The sequence below is a fragment of the Macrobrachium rosenbergii genome, chromosome 3 (assembly GCF_040412425.1).
Source record: "Macrobrachium rosenbergii isolate ZJJX-2024 chromosome 3, ASM4041242v1, whole genome shotgun sequence".
Lineage (NCBI taxonomy): Eukaryota > Metazoa > Arthropoda > Malacostraca > Decapoda > Palaemonidae > Macrobrachium > Macrobrachium rosenbergii.
In genome coordinates this window covers 92489929-92510422 of record NC_089743.1, presented here as the reverse complement: position 1 = coordinate 92510422, position 20494 = coordinate 92489929, and the positions used below count along the sequence as shown (strand labels likewise).

At 40.8% G+C, this 20494-nt stretch overlaps 1 long non-coding RNA gene across 1 annotated transcript in view; it reads left to right on the top strand.

Annotated features, from left to right (window-relative positions):
* Positions 1–748: 748 nt before the first annotated feature.
* LOC136828084 (uncharacterized) overlaps positions 749–20494 on the top strand; it is a 102114-nt gene continuing 82368 nt past the window's right edge. The window contains exon 1 of the long non-coding RNA XR_010849905.1: positions 749–883. This is a non-coding gene — a long non-coding RNA (uncharacterized lncRNA). The remainder of the gene's footprint in view (positions 884–20494) is intronic.

Sequence of the window (20494 nt, the reverse complement as noted above, 5' to 3'; positions counted from 1 at the left end):
TACAAAATTCTTGTAAAGTTGAAAAACACATAGCAACCATTGCGAAGTATACGACTGTTACATGCCCCATCAATGCTATAGATGTCAGGAATTTGGTCATAGCTCAACAAATTGTAGAAATGACCAAGTTTGCCCTAGATGTGGTGAAAACCACAAATCAAATGAATGTGCTTAGCAACATCTTCAAGTGTAAAAATTGTGTAAAGAAAGGCCATAGTGATACTAAACAGAAAACATATGATGGAAATAAGTGCACATTATATAAAGAATATGTGCCAAAGGTGAAAAATAATACGGATCATGGCTTTGACTGATAATCTTCCATGCAATTTAATACGAGTGACTGGAAGCCAATTATGAAATATAAGAAGCACCTCATTTTGAAAACGTATAAGGGCCCACCAGAGAGGGAATTATCCCTGTGGAGGGCTGTACATAAAACCAAACAAAGTGAAAGTAATAAACGTAATTATTAATCCATTAATAGCAAATGTATAATTTTTTTGCGATACACATTTACAATACCAAAACTTAACACGTACAGTAGAAATTATCTGATTGGCCAAAAATGCTTTATTATCTACATTTATAAACGAAATAACTCAATTTTATGTTGAAATAATGTATCTAAATTCTATTTATTACATTTATAGTGAATTAAAATATTAAAAAGTTAAATTTTGACCCCAAAATAACGAATGTAAAAGGACCTAATCACCTTCGGTGGAAAGAGGCCGAGTATCGGATGTAAACAAATAGTGGAGACGTCAACTTTAACACCGCACGATCAACCGGAGGAATCGATCAATTTCGACCAGGAAATTTGAACTGAACGATCGAATTGAAGGTCAACCGATGCAAATCAACGATTGAAGTTGAATTCGTGAGTTAAAAGTTAGTTTATAAAGTTTTCGAGTCAAATATGGTGGGATTAAGAGAGGCATCTTCGGGGTCGGACCGCCAAGGTTACGATTGCCAGCGTTAATAAACCGTTATTTAGCGCGTTAATTCTGTTGTTTTCGTTATTTACGTTATTTAAGTTGTGTTTTGGCCTTGAAGTCGCTGCCTAGCGGTTGCTTTTGCTTCGGGATTGATCATTGTAATGGTATAAAGCGTAGGCTAACCAGCCCTATGCAATTCTAAGAGTAGACCGGGCTTCGTTTATTATATTAAATTGGTTTAAGTATTTGGGCTTCGTTTTGACAGATTTGCTTTTCAATTTTTTGTGGTTGAGCAAATTGAAACCTTACCCAGGTCTCTTGGGCCAGGTTAGGCTCAAAGTCAGGTTAGGTTAGGCTAGGAGTCGTTGCCTCGGTTACTTTTCATCTGATTGAACTGGTTTTATTTGAGTGTCTGATTTTGACTTTGACCACTTTTCGGTATTTCGGAGTATTAGCTCCGCGCCTGTTTTTACCTCGGCAACTGGTTTTTCCTCTACTTTTAGGGCTGCCGGTGAAGGAAACGCGTTTCTCTGTTGTCGTCCGGCCGTTATTCACCCCTTATCTCTTCCCAATGGTAAAGGGGAACCGAGGGAATTCGGGGCTTTGGGTGGGGGAGAACACGCACAAGCGAAGCGGACACGTTTACGTTATGGAAGCGTTCTTGGGAGAAGTAAAAACGAGAGGGAGCCATTCGTTGTGGGGAGGGAGGGGCGGAAAGCGGGGGAAGGTGAAAAGCAGAAGAGTGGGTAGGGAGAAGGTTCGGCGCAGGTGTAGAACGTACAGATATCTGCTGAGGGGAATGGGGAAACAGCAGGCGGGTGGGGGGTTATGCAGGAATGCATTAGGAAGGTAGGAAACTCGACCTAGCAATGAGCAGAGGCTTAGAGAATAATAGGGCGACAAAAAATAAAACATCATCTCCTTTACCAACAGTACTTCTATGTAGAAAGCTTTCATAAAATATGTCCACTCCGTTTGTGCGTGTTTTCCCCCACCTGGAACATTGAATTCCCGAAATCCCCCTTTACTATTGGGTAGAGATAAGCGGTGACTGACAGATGGGCGAAAACAAACAAATGTGTCTCCTTTATCATCAGCCCTAAAAGTATAGGAAAAACCAATTTCCGAGGTAAAAACAGGCGTGGAGTTAAAACCCCCTTAAAATAAACGTAAAAAAAAAACACAGACTTATCTTAGGGACTAGGAGGGTACAAATCAGCAGTCGCCTTCCAAAAAGTGTGAAACCTGGTATTAGGGTCTAGGAATCCTATTTTAAAGTAGGCTACTGACACTGCAAATCCAGCCTGCAATCACTACCGCACTGAGAGTAAAAACACGGTTTTTTAAAAGATGGCGATCTTGACCCAACTGAATTAACATCTTGTAATTGCTGTAATGATAAACGTTAAATTCCGGATAATTGACAGAACAATTCTCGCAAGTAACTGGCAAAAAGCGGCAAGTTATAGGCTCAGAGGAATGAGAGGTTGAAAGCAAGGACTCGGCCGCTGTACTAAAACAAAATACGCAGTTATCAAGATATTTAAAACAAAGGTCTACGACGGAGATAAGGCTAGAGGTTGGTTGAGAGAATAGGGGTAAGAGGGGAAATGACATTGTCGAGAAAAGTAGGGAAAGGGGTTTGTACAAGAATCATCATAGAAATTGGGAAGCTATAGTAGGCTAGTAATAGAACATTTGTGTCACACTTTGTCGGATTAGTAAAAATCATATGAAAAACTATCGTAATTGCATTTTTCCTGTGGAAAATGCATAATAGCCTACTCGTAAAGTAAAAAATAGGATGCAGTGCTTCGAAGCTTTTGCTAGAGTTGTATAAGTAGCACAACTTGTCAAGAACAGAGCACTGTGACACCAGTGTAGTTTATGGCAATTGCAGGAACCAGTGAATTGTTCCTACATGATATATAAACCCTCGGTCCTTTGCATTAGGAATTACTTTCAGCGAATCTGGAAACATTCATTAAATTTTCAAACAAGGTGGTTAGGCAGTTAACTACTGTCTGGCAGGCGGGAGTCCCGCCTGCCTGGATGTAAACATTCCAATTTGCTTTTGGCCGTCATGCAATGCAGATATGTAAGGTAGCTCTCTGCCCTGATTGCTGTTACGCTGTTTTCCTGGTGGGATCTTTCTGGTTTTTGTTTGTTCTTAAGTGAATCTATGCGTTTGATACTATTTCTGTATTACGCACACCCACGAATCACTTAGTCCTCTTTGGAAGGCCGTCACCCAGCGTTCATGGCCTGGTGTTGGTGGCAAGGGTTGTACCCGCTTCTGATCGCGTATCGATGTTTGACTCTTATGCCCCCTGCACTACTTGCGGGGGGCATGACTGCAATCCTCAATCTGCTTGTTTACTGGGAGGAAACAGTATAGGAGGAAGGCTACCAAGGCGTCATCCATGGATATATGCCTCCAACTACGCCCTTGATAGCTGACCCCTCTTCCTCGTTTCTTCCACCTGGAGAACTTCCCCTTCTGGCTGTCTCTTCTTTGGGAGTGAGCTCTTCCTCGTCATCTTCATTTGCTTTGCTGAGTGAAGAGTGCTGGGGGGAGAGGGGTCAAGACGAACTCTTATCGGGGGCCTCCACTTGCTCCGAGGGGGAAACTTTTCCCTCGGAGCGAGAGGAGACTCCCTCTACTCACCCAACTTTGCTTGCTTCTTCAGTCGTGGCAGCTAAGCTCCAGGAACCGTGGATCTCCTTGGGTCTCTTGGGCTCTCCATCCGTGCAGGGTATCCTGGCGCACCTGAGGCATATCCCGGTGGTCACCCATGCAGCAACTACCCCGATGACGACCATGGTAACCATGATGGCATTTACAAAGGTTCCTTTAACGGTATCGACACATTTTCCAACACTGATATCCCCGGTGGTGGTGGACCAGGCTGCTGTCCATGCCTCGGCACCCCAGTTTGTGATGTCTATGCCTCCTGTTATCCCTGTGGTCCTGACTACTGCTGTGCCTCCTGTCCTGGCTGCTCCGGTTGCCCTGGCGGCTCATGCTGTTCCTGTTGTCTGGGCTGCTCCTGCTGTGCCTACTGCCCCAGCTGCCCTGGTTGATCCTGTTGCCGCTCCTGCTGTTCCTGATTCTCCTGCTGCCCCAGCTGTTCCTGTGGTTTCTGCTGCTCCCACTTGGATTGGGGACCTGACCACCATTCTGAAGATGATGTTGAAGAAGAAGTCGAAGAATAGGTTCCGTAAGGTGTCGTAGCCATTGTCCTCTTTGTCATCAACTTCGTTGTCTGCTGCCTCCTCCCCTTCTTTTTCTGAGGCTCATAGGCCAAAGAAGAAGGAGGCTGCCTCTCTCCCTGCTAAGAAATCATGCTCCGGGACTTCTAAGGGGCTGCCTCCCTCCACAGGGTAGGCAGTGGGATCTCTCGTTGGCTCTTTCCGGCCCTCAGGCTCAAGATCCAGTTCGCGTACCCTGCCGGGGCCTCGCATCTCAGGAGCCTCTGGTGCGCAGGTCTCCCAGGCCCGTGTTCCCGATACCGGTTCGAAGAAGTCCACTTCTAAGACTGGCACTGTGCCTGTCTCTTCCCGAAATACTTCGGACACTTGAGAGGAAACCTCTCCTGTTGATTGTTTTGTACGAGATTTGGGAGTATCAGGTGCTTGGCTGGGCCGAGTCATGCCGAGTGCTCGGGATTCCATGGAATCTCGGGCACCCTAAATTGACACTGGCGAGTCCGCTCCCCCTTCTGGTTTAGGCACAGGACGAGAGAAAGTGTCAAAACATGCAGGTGTTTCGACACTTCCTGCCAGCACTGCTTCAAGTGCTCAGCCAGGTGCCCAACTTGGTGTCCAAGCATGCAGAAACGTCGACTCTGGTCAGGCCCCGATCCTGTTCACATGATAGGCTTCACTTACTGGAGGGTGGTGCTCAGGTGAACCTCTCCACTCTCCTCAGGACAGCACTTCGCCAAGGCATAAGCGCTCTCCTAGACCTGTACCGCCTCACCACCGGGGGTTGGTGACCTCTCCTGCTGGTTCTTCTAGCAGGACAGGCAGGAGTACTCAATCCCCCTCACCTCTCCCTTCAACTGCCTGGGGTTTTACCGGGAGGCGCGAGTCGGACAAGAGGGACTTCAACAAGTTTCCTTTTCCTTGGAGTTCGACTGCGAAGGCCTAAAAGCCCCGAGTTTGGTTCTTGGACCGGCTCGGTCATATGCCCTAGTAGTTGAGGAGGGATCCCATGGGTCTGCTGAGGTTCTCCTCCTGCAGGAAGAGTAGGTCAGGAGGACTGCACCCTGGAAGGACTAAAGGATCCTCTTCCCCAGGAGGCGTACACCCCCAAGATACAGAGGACCTTTGCAGAGATCATCGTGCTGATTCGTCAGCCCAGTGATCTTGGGGAAGGGACCATGGCCTCTTATGTGGATCATCTTTCACGCATCGAATCTTGTGAGGTCCCAAGAAGGAACCAGTAGACCATGGGCCAGCAGCCAAAACCCTCCTCCCCCAAAAGGGATTTTTGCAGACCACATTTTTTCTATACTTTAGAGTCCATAGATTCAGATTCTGGTTGTCTGCACTTTGGATTGTGGTGATTTTGGCGGCTACAGCCAAAAATTGAAAAATATTCAGGACAAAAATTGGATAAAAAAAATAATGTTAGCTTTTTTGTCATGCACAGAAAAAAAAAAAAAAAAACTATATGAAAATGGAAAGGAATTGTGGGTTTTAAAGTACGCTGAATCAAATGAAATGGTTTATTTCATCGAAAAAAATAGGAGTCAATACGTTATTTAGGTTTAAATATAAATTTTTTACTCTCAAGAAAAATTTATATTATTATAGTTGCTCTCCTTTCTTTCAGTGAAGAGATAGAGTGTTAGAATTGGAATATTCATAAAGAGCAGGTTTTTTAGATGCTATTTCGTATATAATATGTCTGTTTAGTCCAAAATAGAAGCAAATATATACCATGAGAAAAATTATCTTCACTGCTTAGGAGGTGGTTTATCCTTGGGTACAGCCATTTCTTATGTGGAGCATGGACCAGTTGCTTCCCCCCTTCCCCCCACCAATATATCTTTGCAGACTCTACTTTTTTATTTCTTTAGAGTCAGTTGATTCAGAGTATGATTTTCTCCACTCTGAGATGTCGAGATTTTGGCTGCTACATCCAAAATTTGAAAATCATTTTTAAAAATGTAATTTCAAAAGTGTTAGGTTAAACTAAGTGGGCAAGGAATAGGTAATGTAATTTGATGTAATTTCTCATCAAAAGGCAAATTAGATTAAATCATAGGATTTTAGCCCAATAAATCTTTGGTTTTTATTAGAAAAGAGAGGATTCGAAATATTACCGGGTTTTTAATAAATTTTGTGGTACAGGTACAATAAATTAAAGTATTCCTTTTGGTGATATTAATGCTTAAGAAATAAAAGTGCACATGACATCTAAAATAAATGATGAATTAAATGCAAAAGCAAATCCTATTATGCCTCCACTTGATTTTGCATGGCGATTTATAGTTTGTTCTGTTGTGGTGTCCACTGCGTGTCTACGACACCTAACGTTTGACCTACTCACACTCATGCCATGGTGCAGCAGTTCCTTGGCTCCTGGGTGAGATTTATCCAGATTGAGCATTGAAAGCATGGAGATCGTTGTGTACCTAGCATAGTTTGGTTGGTCATAACAAAAGAACATCGGACATAACTGTTTCTAAGCAAGATATGTGTAAATCAGAGTTGCTCTCTTAGTTGCCCTCTCAAAGCACAACACAAGAAGAACCTTGTCCATGTAATCAATCCAAAACTTAGCTGTTTTCCCATGTTATCCTCTTCTGAGTTGTTCTTTAAAAATATTGTACTGTTGAATCATTGCAGTGCAATCTTCATTGGCCAATGCTTCGTCCAGCAATTCTCTGCTTGGGGAATGTGCAAGATGTTCCATTATATCCCGAGCTCCTCCTCTCCAGAGGGTTGTTACATTTGATTCAGAACTTTGTAAAAGAAGGCGCTCTAAAGCCTCCAGCAAAGTCTTGTGAACACACATAGCTCTGTTATAGTGTTTTCCTGAAATTACTTTGTTGATAGAACCACTGACACATATTCTTGACTCAATTGAAATCTCTTCAAAACCACTTGCACACATGTGTTTCCCAATCACTCCAAGAAATGCACATGTTGTTTGGAAAACTCCTAACCTAACAGTAACATCTCCAAATGCATTCGGATCCTGCCACACAATTGCATATGCTTTTTTAGCAACTGCTAAGTCAAACGTTACAATTGTATATTGCTGATTGACCTCCCTGGAAGCTAATTGGGACAATTTAAGTATGTGCTGTACAGTGGCATGTTCTGTGACTGGCGCAGTAATTGGAGGCATATACTCTACTACTCTCCCAGTTAAAGATTTCCAACCTGCCTTTGCCATGGCTCTACTGAGCAACCACAGAGAGTCAGATAACTTAGCAACATCATTCACATCTTTATTGGGCGAGGTAAGCAAAGACGGTGCAAATACTGGTTCAGCGTTTGGTTTAAAAAAACATGGTTCCATTTCCATAGGTATAAAGCTGATCGATCATTTCTTAGTCCGAGGATTACTGCTTTTCTCTACAACTTTAGACATGTTGTCATTTTCACTGAATGATAATTCTTGGATTACAGTCCCATAAGCAGTGAAGAGTTGTTCCATCTCCAGTTGATGTTTCTTCTGTTAAGTCAAAATTGTCCCAACACAAATGAGTCACTCTGTTATCTTCCACCTGAATGCCTCTTGGAAGAATTCTTTCTGTCTCTGTGATACTATCACACATTGCAGTCTCCAGTTCAAGCAAGCAAGAGTATGATGCACAGTGACCAAAGTGATGCAATAGTGTTACAATTTCTGCACTGCCTGTAAGACACTGCAATGTCATGCCTAAGAGTAGATGCTTTGGTGTGGTATCTCAGTGGTCTCAGCTGCTTTGGAAACCACCTACAATCAAACTTAAAAATTCTTGTAAAAGTTCGGGTACTTTCATATTTTCTCCAAGCAAAAAATCTTTAGTTGGTGGCCAAGGCATTTCTGGAGCTCCTCTTTGGCCATCCAAAATGGCTCTTCTTAAAATCAGAGCGGCCTCCACAATTCTCTTTGACTCAGAAGCAGCCACTTCTATAGCCTGACCCTGATGAACATTGGAGGAATATACGAGTTCACTCTTATAATTTGGCTGCCAAACTGTAACTTGTTACCAAAATTTTTTAACAGTTTATCTTTTAGCTTATAAGTTTTGTACTGAGGACTGCAGAATCCTGGAAATTGCTCTCGCGAGAAGAGTAGGTACTTTTCTTTTAGCACTGACAGCCTTTCAACATTTGCTCCTTTTATGATGTTTTCGTTAACGTGCTGGCATATACAGTCTAAGACAGCATTATTAGCTTCTTCTTCTTATTTTACTGTAGGGTTTTCCATTGCTTTATAATTACGTTCTTGTAATCTAGAGTGATGTTTTCTACAAGTAGGGTGATAACGTGCTCCTCTTGCCTGAAGGTCATAATCGGTAATCTGGCCCAGCGTCTTGGAGTCCCTCAGTCTTGCTGCTGCTGCTCCTCTGATTGTATCTTCAGCTGTTTCCGTTTGGCATTTGGTGGGAATTTCGATACACCCCTTCACCGTTTTCCTGTACCTGTTGCACATTAAACAAGCAGTCGAAGGAGAAAGGGGTGTTGGGGCTTGTACTTTTCTCATTGTCCTTCCACTCTCTGATCTAGAGGTAGTAGCCTGATTTTCATCAGCTGTACACTTTCTCTTTAAGATTCTGGAAACATTAGTAAAGTTCTTATAACACCAGTTGTGAGTTCCATGTAAATGCTTAAGAAATGTTTTTGGAATGCTATCACGTAGTGCTTCAAGTCTTTCATTCGGTTTGTCACTTTTTTGTCTGACCAATTTTTTTTTTTCATGGATCTTATCAAAACTGTGGTCTGTTAAAGGTCTCACATTCTTTTCTGAATTATTACTTTCAGGGTGAATTATTACTTTCAGGGTGAATTATACATGTTAGTTCGATACTGTTGATGACCTTGATTTTTCCTTTTTAGTTGATTTCAGCTTCAATGGCTTTTCATCTGAAGGAGTGTTAGTGGCCATTATGAGTTCTTATACCTAAAAGTAAATAAAACCCTCATTAATCGTAACTTAAGAAAGATGCAAGACATTATTGCATTAAAAATAACAAAGATTCTTGTCATGAATATACAGTGCAAAATCATTAAGAATATATTTTCATCAATATTCTCTGCTGCATATACTGTGCTCATATATTCTCAGCAATCATCAATTTTAGTATTACCAAGTACTTTGATAAATATTGATGATAGGGGCTTAGAACTATAAAAAATGAATTCCTTGGCCCAAAAAACCCATGAAAATATATATCACAAAGATATAAGCAGAAAAAATTATTAGTAATATTTTTTCCTTTTGCCCCCAATATGAATTCAAGATGGCCGCTGTTACGGCCAAAATCACCAACAGCCGAAGTGTAGACAAGCAGATTCTGATTCTATGATCTCTAAAGAATAAAAAAAAAGGGGGTGCAAAAATCCCTGGGGGGAAGGGGGGTCTATGGCGGGCCCACGGTCTACAATGGTTTCGTTGGTGTTGCTGTGGTCTATGCTTGTTGATGGGGTACAGTACTCGATCAGGTGAATAACCTTGTCTCTGGGCAAGAACTCCAGTCAGTTGACGAGACTCACTCAGATTCCTCCCTCCAACCAGTGAGTCTTCCTAATGTAAAGGACCGATGGTTTGTATACCATGCAGGAACAAATCACGATTTTTAAAAGTAAATTGTATATTTCTTAACTATATAAACCTGAGGTCCTTTACGTTACATTTTTATGCCCGCCTCATGCCACCCCTCAATCTGAAACCTGGGCCGAAAGGCAAACTGGAATGTTTACATCATTGCAGGCGGGTATTCCCGCCTACCTGACGGTAGTTACTGCCTAACCACCATGCTCAAGAGTTTAAAGCCGTGTCCAGCTTTGCCGTGAGTAATTCCTAATGTAAAGGACCTCAGGTTTGTTTAGTTAGGAAAATTACAATATACTTTTAAAAACTGCGATGTTGCTGGGTTCTGCCTCTCTCTTCCCCAGAGAGTTGGTAGATGCTGGTGTGGACAAGAGATGTGCTGAAGACAATGACCTCCTTGTTCACCAGGCAGTGGCAAAGACCTCTGGGTCTTCATGTGCCACTGCGGCCCTACCCTCAGGTCAGATTAACACTTCCTCGGTCCCTAAGGAGACCCAGGCTTCGAAGGGTGCCTGTGGGAACGCTCAGCCTTCTTCTTCCTATGCCAAGAAAGGTGTGCAATCGCATCCCTTTCAACCCCCTTTCCAGTCGGGAGAAGGGGGCAAAGGGAAGAAGAAGAAGGGAGGATGCTAGGGGCAGCATTCCCCTCCAGCTGCTGCCATTGGTTGTTTTGGGGGCGGGGTGCCTGTCGAGCCATTGTGCAACATGGGGCCGAGACCTGGGTAGTGGATGTCTTTCAGGAGGGCTCCTTGCTTCCCTTCGAGTCTCGACCACCTCTCACTAAAACGCAGTCCATCTCCTCACCTACATTTCCGGTTTGCTGAAGGATCTCTTCAAGGAGTTGCAAGTGATGTTGATAAAGGGTGCTGTAGAAGTCGTGTTGGATTGGTCCCCAGGTTTTTACAGCCGCATCTTTCTCTCAGAGAAAGCCTCGGGGGTTTGGAGACTGATCATAGACCTCTCTCCCTTGAACCGAGTCGTTTGTCAGACTCAGTTCACAATGGAAGCAGCACGCTCGGTGCACATCTCCATCAGGGAGAATGACTTCATGCTCATGGTGGACTTGAAGAAGGATGTGTATTTCCAAATGCCCATCCATCTGTCCTCTCGCAAGTACCTTTGTTTTATCCTCGGGGAAGCGGTGTTCTAGTTCAGGGCACTCTGTTTCAGCCTCTTGACCACTCCCCAGGTGTTCACACTTGTGTTCATCCTTGTGTCAGCTTGGGCCCAATCGCATGGGATACGTCTTTTGAGGTATCTCGAAATGGTGTTCATCATACCAAAGAGAGAGGCATGTGTGGATATAGAGGTGTGCCTCGTTTGTGCAGCTTCAGGAAGAGCTTCAGGTCATTTACTCTGTTAAATGCTTTTCTCGCATCTACAAAGCATAGGAAAACAGGAGAGGCTGATGATAGGTAATAGTTCAGCAATTCTTTCAGGATGTAGATGCAGGTGTCGGTTGAGTGGTTTGCTTTAAAGCCGAACTGGTATGGTTGTCAACATGTTTTTTACACTTGGACCTTGAGTGCAAGAAGGAGATTAATTATGTGACAGCACATCAATGTACTGATGGCAAACGACTGAATTTAAAATTATAATTCAATAAACATGAGCAATTTGCACCATCAGCTCCACATGTTGGCAGTGCAGGTGCATTTGTGGGTGGTAGGATACTCAATAGAGCTGTCAACCAGGTACATTTCGGGGAAATGGAACCTTGTGACAGACAAGCTCAGTCACCAAGGTCAGGTAATAGAGACATGGTCCCTACACCCAGACATTGCAGAGATTATCCAATCTTTGGAATCTCCCAATGATAGATCTCTTTGCAGCTCAGCACAATAGAAGCTGCCGGTGTTCTGTTCTATCGTTCCAGAACCATTGTCAGCTATAGAAGATGCCTCCCAGCACCCTTGGGACAGTCTCGAGGCCTACATCTTCCCTCCATTCTGTCTGTTTCTTCTGGTGATCAACAGGGTCTTAAACACCCTGAATCTCAGGATGACCCTGGTGGATTCCAAGTGGCCACATGCCAAGTGGTATCCAGACCGCCTAGCTCTACTTTCCGAAGTACTGAGAGATTCCCCTTGGCACCCAGCTGACAAAATAATGTCACTTCATGCCTGGAGACTATCCAGCATCTCTTGTGAGCACATTTTTTCTCGCCACACAACAACAGAGATATCTTGATACCTTTGTATCCTCTGTGGCTGGGTACCGGGAGAAATGGCCCGTCTCCTGTGCTTGGTGTCAACGGGGTCTCTCTCCTGTAGGAGCTACTTTCCAGCAGATAACGGACTTTCTTGCCTGGCATTGGCGAAGAGAGTCGGTGAGCTTCATGACTTTTCCTTCGATGCTTGCACTCGAGGGCTGGAGATCTGTTACACTCGAGTTTGTTCTGGAACTTGTAGCAAAGACTCAGAATCCTCCAGTCTCTGACACTAGTTTCGAATCCCCTTCAATCACCTCCCTAACAGACTTTGTTGGCAGTGATTGGGACAAGATACTACTGTGTCCAGTTAGAGTGCTGCAGTACTATCTAACAATGACTGGACATCTCAGGCCTGAGTATCTGTGACTCTTCATTAGTGGTGGCTCAACCAAGAAGTGGTGTTCAAGAACACAATTTTTTTCTGGCTTCGTGGGATAATCAAGCGAGCATACTCTACATCTGACGAGTTTGACAGGCGTACATTCCGAGTAAGACCTCACGAGGTTAGGGACATTTGTCCGTCCCTCGCATTCCAGAAGAACCTGTAGGCTCTACAGGTATTAAGGGTGAGTGTGTGGTCTCGACAATCCACATTCACGTCCTTCTCCCTTCGGGACGTTGCCCACAGGTCCTCGGACACATTTTCTTCGGGTCCTGTGTTGGCTGCTCATCAAATTGTGTAGCTCACCCGGCTTCCCTACAGGGACAGGTAGCATTGCACCTAAGGCATGGTAGCAAAGAGATCATGTGAGTGAGGGACTGGCCTCCTCCCTTTTCCCTTTACCTTTCCTCTCTTGTAGAAGAGAGGCAGGTGGCGAACCGTCACCGCTGGAGTGGCGTGTCATGCAGGTGAGCCTACATAACTGAGTACAGTACAGGCAGTCCCTGGTTTACGATGGGTCTGGTTTATGATGTTCCAAGGTTACAACGCTTTTCTAATATATTCATCGGAAATTATTTCCCGTTTACAACACATGTTCCAGGGTTGCGATGTGTCGTACGCAGATCCGACGGAAGAAATATGGCTCCAAAACGGCAGAATAATCAAAATTTTGAATTTTTTTATGAAAGCCTCAATAAAAATGCAGTTTACATTGTTTTCAATACACCAAACCATTAAAAGTAATGTTTTCTTGGGATTTTTGACGATTTTCAATGATTTTTCAGTTTACGACACGGTGTAAAACAGAACCCCCGTCATAAACCGGGGACTGCCTGTACCCTGTCTATAATCTAGAGTAGATTATTACAGTAGATGGAAGTCCTCCCCCTTTCTCTAGCAAGGAGAGAGAGGGGCTGATAATAAAATAAACCTGTTGGTTGTTTTAGCCTTTTATTGTCTCGACACTTTAGGTTCATCTAAGCCCTTTTTGAAATAATGACACAAACGTGTTAATTCAAAAGGCCCAGAAATCTGGTGGTTGAACACAGATCGGAGGTATGGGACTCCTCCCTTAGCTCTTCGAGACCAGAAAGAGAGGCCCAGGTGAGCAGAAATAACAGTCGGTTCAGAGATTTATTCAGAATCTACCCACCAAAGGGTAAGTCTCCTGTTTAAAGACCGAAGGTTTGTATTTGTGTAGGAACAAACTACTGTAAAAATTTGTAATGTAATTTGTATTTTTCCTAATATACAGACCTGAAGGTCTTTACATTTGTGACCCACCTCAGCCACCCATCATTCTGATACCTGGGCCGATGAGTGGTTAACTGCCATATTTCAAAGTTCACAAGCTAAAGACCTTCAGGTTTGTAATTTAGGAAAAATACAAATTACTTTTAAAAATTTGTAGTGTTGAGAAGATTTTCATAGCATTCTTGTTGTTCACCTCATATTGCCAATGTAATACTGCACAGGATTTTTTTATACTGAAGAAAAAAGATCAGAAATTGAAAATATTTGACAATGAATTACTGTAAAATATTTTATTTGCCTCTACATAACATTTTTAATTTAGAAATAATTTGTGATGCTAAGAAGTGCATTTGGTCTTACGAAATGTTTTTAGCTGATATAATTTTGTGCCTGTGCCATATTGATTCCTTTGTGGTGTGAGGAGTCTTGTTTTTTAAAAGAATATTTGATATGCAGTCATTGAAAGCAGGCTGTAAATGAGCTAGGATTGTTTTGAACTTGCAAGACCTGGATGCAACCTACCGTTCTGTGAGATGTAGATTTTGTGGTAAGGCGATTGAAAAATTGTTGACCTCAGTGCTTCCTCTCATTCCAGCAGTTCTGTGAGATGTAGGTTTTTTGAGAGCCTGATTGAAAAATTGTTGACCTCAGTGAAACTGACTTTGTTTCAAAGCTGCATGCTCAACATCCTTTGAGAATGGAAGCTGAAAACTCAGTTTTGCCTTTAATCAAACAACAAAATGACAATTTGGGGGATGAGCATACCAAATTCACAGTAGATGGACCCTTATTTGTAGAGTCTTGCAGAGAAGTCAAGTGGGAGCCAGAATATAAATGAGCGAAGAAGACCATCTAAGTTTTGACGTGGAATGTGGAGAGAAGAGTATTAGAGAAGAAAATATACCACTGCCTACTGCAGTTGCTGATGATTCTCACATATCAAGTCTTGCAGAAAAGTATTTTGTGAGAAATCATTTTGTACTATTGATAAAAGTAATGACAAAAATATGGATATTGTTTCTTTTACGGAAAACCAACGTGGTGGGGAAACCAATAGCTTGTGCAGAATGTCAACGCACTTTTTCTCACCTGTCATCTCACATGAGAATCCATACTGGAGAGAGACCATATATAGTACTTGCACTGAATGCCAGAATACTTTTACTCACTTCAACCATCTCAACACTGGCATGAGAATTCCTACTGGAGAGAAACCATTCACTTACTCAGTATGTCAAAGTAATTTTTCTCATTCCAGTAATCTGAAAATGCATCTGAGAACCCTTACAGCTGAGGGAAACCATTCACTTGCTCTTTATGTCCAAGTAGTTTTTCTGATTTGGGAAGTCTCAAAATACATGTCAGAAATCATACTGGAGAAAACCATTCACTGTTTTGAATGTCCAAAAAGTTATACATGTTTGAATAGCCTGAAATTACACATGAAAATTCATACTGGAGAGACTGGCCTTTCACTTGCACTGATTGCCAAAAAATTTTTTTTTTATCGTTAATGTCCTCTCAAATTACATAAGAGAACCCATACAGGAGAGGAGTTTTTCTCTATACCATGTTCTCAAAAGGCACATGAAAACTCATACTAGATAGAAATTTATATGCACTGGTTGTCCACGTAGCCTTTTCATTAGAACCGCCTAAAAATGCACATGCAATTCGTATAAGAAAATGCCATTCTTCTGTAAATAGTTATAATACTCCCAACTCACGAAGGAAAGATGCTGTTCATTTGATTGTCAAAATTAGAGTAAGTCGGGAATTTGTGGCGCAGGCAGAAGCTGGTTGAATTGTCAACCAACTTTGGCCTGAATAAATTTGTTGATTCCAAACAGAATCCAAGGCTGTTTTATTTCTTTTGAGATAAATTGTGTTCAAATGATCATTGCTTTGTGATACAGTATTTGTTTTTCCAGAGGATGCTTATTTTAGTCGAAAAAAGCACATACTGTACTGTAAAACATGAAATTATTTTGAATTTCTCATTCTGTGTTTGTTATCAATGGTGCTATTCAGAACATATTTTTCTCAGATTTTTCATTTTATTTCAGACTATTCCAAACAGGAAAACTTCATCAGATCCAAACTAGGATTGAGTTTTGTACATAGGACATCCTGTGGAAATGCCATTAATCAAAGAAGAGAAGGACGATTTGGAGGAAGATCTTGCTGAAAACACAGATGAAGGCTCTTTATGTGCAGATCCCTTAGAAGTCAAGGCAGAACCAAAATATTTTGACTATAGTGAAATTGATGTGAACTGTTCATCTCAGTCTATAAAGTATGATGACGACTTTCCAAGCTGTGATGAAGAAAGTGGAAAGAAAATTATTGCAGAAGACAATACCCATTTGGATAGAGCAGAGGATTCTTGCATACCATTCGTATCGTGTGGAATAATACTTAATGATAATTTGTCTAGTGAGACTGACAAAAATAATTACAAAACATTGAATGTATTTTCAAAGAGAAGCAACACAGCAAGGAAGCGATTAACATGCGCTGAATGCCAAAGGACATTTTCACAGAAGTGCGACCTGAAATCCCACATGAGTACTCATACAGGAGAGAGACCTTTTAGTTGTTCTGTATGTCAAAAAAGTTTTCCATTATCAAGTCATCTCAAAAGACACATGAGAACTCATACAGGAGAGAAACCTTTTAGTTGTTCTGTATGTCAAAAAAGTTTTCCATTATCAAGTCTTCTCACAAGACACATGAGAACTCATACGGGAGAGAAACCTTATAGTTGTTCTGTATGTCAAAAAAGTTTTCCATTGTCAAGTCTTCTCACAAGTCACATGAGAACTCATACGGGAGAGAAACCGTATGTGAGAATTCAAACAGGAGAGAACCCATATACTTGCTCTGTATGTCAAAGAAGTTTTACTTGTGAAGGTTCTCGTAAAACACACATGAGAATTCATACAGGAGAGAAACCATATGCTTGTTCAATATGTCAAAGAAGTTTTTCTCAAAATAGTCATCTCAAAACACATATGAGAATTCATACAGGAGAGAAACCATATACTTGCTCTGTATGTCAAAGAAGTTTTTCTTGTGAAAGTTATATCAAAACACACATGAGAATTCATACAGGAGAGAAACCATATACTTGTTCAGTATGTCAAAGAAGTTTTTCTGAATCGTGTAGACTCACAAGACACATGAAAACTCATACAGGAGAGAAACCATATACTTGCTCTATATGTCAAAGAAGTTTTTCCCGTCAGAGTAATCTCAAAACACACTTGAGAACTCATACTGGATAGAAACCATTCACTTGCTCTGTATGTCAGAGAAGTTTTTCTCATGAAAGTCATCTCAGAACACATGAGAATTCATACCCGACAGAAACAGTATACTTAATCTTTGTCCAAGTAGTTTTTCTAATGATGAAATTCTCAAAGTACGCATTGGAAATCATTGTAGAGAGGACAATCTCCAGTCTTAATGTCAAAAATGTTAGAGACAAATTTCAAATGCTATGAGATTACTCATGAAAATTCATGATATGTAGAGGGCAATTAAATTTACTGAATGCCAAAAAGGTTTTTAGTATTCCATTGCTCTCAAAAACCTTAAGAGGACCCATATTGGAGAGAAGCCATCATGTCTCATGAATGCCAAAGGAGGTATTTTTAATTGAGGTGTCTCAAAATACTCATACTAGAAAGAAGTCATATACTGTATGTGCACATGGTTCTCAAGACATTTTTTTTTCATTGGGTCCATCTTAGAATGTGTTAACGTGGAAGAAAGATGTCATTCTTTCATACAGTGTTAAATTTTTCTCCCATAGATTCATGACATATGTGAGAACTCATGGAGGATAGATATTGTTCTTTTACACTGTGTTATATTATTGCCTTTTAATCTCCAAATCACAGCCATTGGTTCTGAATGCCAAAATAGTGTTTTCAGGCGTCAAAATGCCCAAGCAAAGTCATTCATCAAAGATGATGTTCAGTTGTACAGTGCTGACTGATTTGTTAAGCTTCTGCATCCCAAAGTAAGTTGCACTGGATGCGGAGATAATGGTTGTGAACTTATTTGCAAAATCTGTAAAATAACAACAGCAAACTAAGGGACTATTAAAAGGAAAAATCATATTTATATTTTTAGGATCCAATTAATCTTTACAATGAAGTTATTCCGGTTCAGACAGTGCTGTTAGGATTATGTGTTTACTCTTTTTTTTTATTTCTGAGTATTCCAAACAGGAAAATTACACCAGATTCTCATTAGGATTCAGTATTGTACGTAGAGCATCCTGTGAAAATGGCAACTGAAAATCGTTATCATTACTGTTAATCAAAGAAGAGAAACAGAATTTGGAGAGGAATCTTACTGAAAACTCAGGTGATGGCTCTTTATTTGCAAAGAAGTTTGTTTTCAGTACCAGAATATTTTGACTATAGTGAATTGGATGTGACATCATGTAACTGTTATTCAGAGGTAAAATAAATGATTTCTATTTTTTTCTTTTACTCCTGTATTCATTGAACACTGTTTGTTACTAGGTTAAGAAATTTTCTGGTGTCTCCCTCGCTTTTCTTGTTCCTGTGTACATTTTGTATGATTTCCAAATTATGAATGAGTTTTGTTATGGGTTGACATGAATTTTTCTCCTTTTGGTATTCAGCATTAATGCATATGTAGTTGTAAGCTTGAATATTTCCATGAAGTGTGAGTCTTAGTGGAAATAAAAAGATTGATTTCCTCATTAAACATCAGTGAAAATTAGGTGCAGTTTTATTTGATTATTACTGATATGTTCATGGTTTTAATATTCCACAAAGAATGAGATAAAGCATTAGAAAATCTTAATGCTTCGTATTAGCCCACTGGACACACTGGACTGACTTAACTACTGTATATTACCGTATTTTGTTTTAAGCTAACCAGTCAGAAGTGTTGAGGCAGAACTTCCTTTGTAAATGACTAATGTGAGAAATTCCTCTCACAGTTTTTTCTGATGTTTTGTGTATTCACTTGTTTCTGTACAATCTATCTCGTACTGTAGAATTATTAGTGTCGTCTGTCTTATAAGAAATTATTGATTTGATTTGTTGTGAATTGCCGCCTGTCAGGTAATCGACAGACAAGAACTATGTTACCGTATTTGTATCTGTATTCATGTGAAATCCAAACATACGCATGATTATGTATTTTGTAGAAATATGTACATTTCTATTGCACATCATAATAAGGGTGAAAGAACCACATCTAATTCGAGAATGACACTCTTACTTTATTTTGTCTGGTTTTTACCATGATTCCAGCATGAAGTCTAGAGTACTGTTTTGGTTATAATAATTCATTTTTATATATGAAATTGCTCGTGGTGAACATGTTGCACCACGTATAGTAACAGTCGAAGGTGTTATTAGATCGTTTTGCGTATCTCTCGCCAGAGAAGCCATTAGGAGAGGTCAAGGGATCGGGAGGGGAAAAGAAGGGTAGTTGTTCGCCCCTCTGCGCGCCCATCTATGGCCATATACGCGTATGGGCGCGACGTTGCCCAAAATTGTATTGTCACACACCACCAATTAATTCACTACATTTAACAGCTATGTTGAAATTGCGCAATGTTATATTTGGAAATTAGTTTTGATAGTGAACATGAGAATTTTCTTAGTTTTATGTTAATTTGAACTTTGTAAGTCTGTTTTCTGTATTCGTGGCTATTGTATAACTTGTCTCTTTTTCCTCAATAAAAACTGAATGCAGGACAGAACGTACAGCTTCTTGGCTCAACTTTCGAGTAGGCCTGGAATCTGGTGTTGTGTAGTGATGTGTGTGTGTGTGGACTTAGAAAGGGTGGTAACCCTTATCCTTTGAACTTTGTTGTAACTTCGTTCATTAGAGTGCTGTTGAGGTATAATTCCCTTTGAGTAATTCATTTCAATCATCTTTGTAATTACTCTTTGATAAGTTTAACCTTTAGTCATTAAGTTAAACTTTAAATTCAACAAATGCTTTTCAGTATCCCTCCATTTTATTTCATTTTCCTGTGTTTCAGTTTTTAAGAACGGTGAACATAATTTGATCTGATAAACTTGTATTGTGTTCATACTTTGATGTTATGCAAGTAACTTGTAGAAACGAGGTAACATGTAGTGGTCGTATAAGGTCTGAAATTCAACCCGTGAGTACTTGAAAGATTTTGAGAGAGAGAGAGGCACGTACCTCACAACAACTTATGATCTGAGTTCATGTCTATGGGGACTGCTCAGGAAGTGGAGGTACTTCATTGTGATACTATTCATTAATGATACTAGTGTGTTATACTAGTAAGCAATGGATTGGGTTGAGAGATATCTCCCCATGATTTAGAAACCTCAAAGGGAGCATGGTGGTGTTACTACGTAAGGCTTTTAGCTGTTTTTGACCAAGTAACAACATTAAAAAGCATGCAGTCCCCTTGTCCATATGATCACTTTTTCGCCACAGGAGGGAATATTATACTGATAAGTTCAGTAAGAAACAATACCTTACGACTAAAACGAAATAGACTGAAATAAGTGAAATAAGATATTAAATATATGAAATAATTGATGAAAATTTGATATGTTCAAATGAATAAATAAGGAATTAAGTTATTTTAATTGAAATATATTACAAATTCGCCATTTTCATGAGGCACATTTACGATAACGTATTTTCATACAGAACTCGACCAACTGTGTTGTCGTTATAGTCTAAGTTGCAGCCGCTTGCTGGCTCTGTTTTTGTTGCTGCTTGTACTGTACCAACAAGCAGACACACGTTCGGGGCACAAAACTTCGCCTAAGCGACCCAGTTTCCAGGCAAAAAACTCTAAAGGACGAACACATTGGGAAAAAAGAAATAAAGCATTTCTAACTAACATACTTTCTGGGAAAAAACTCCTAGACAAACACTCCACT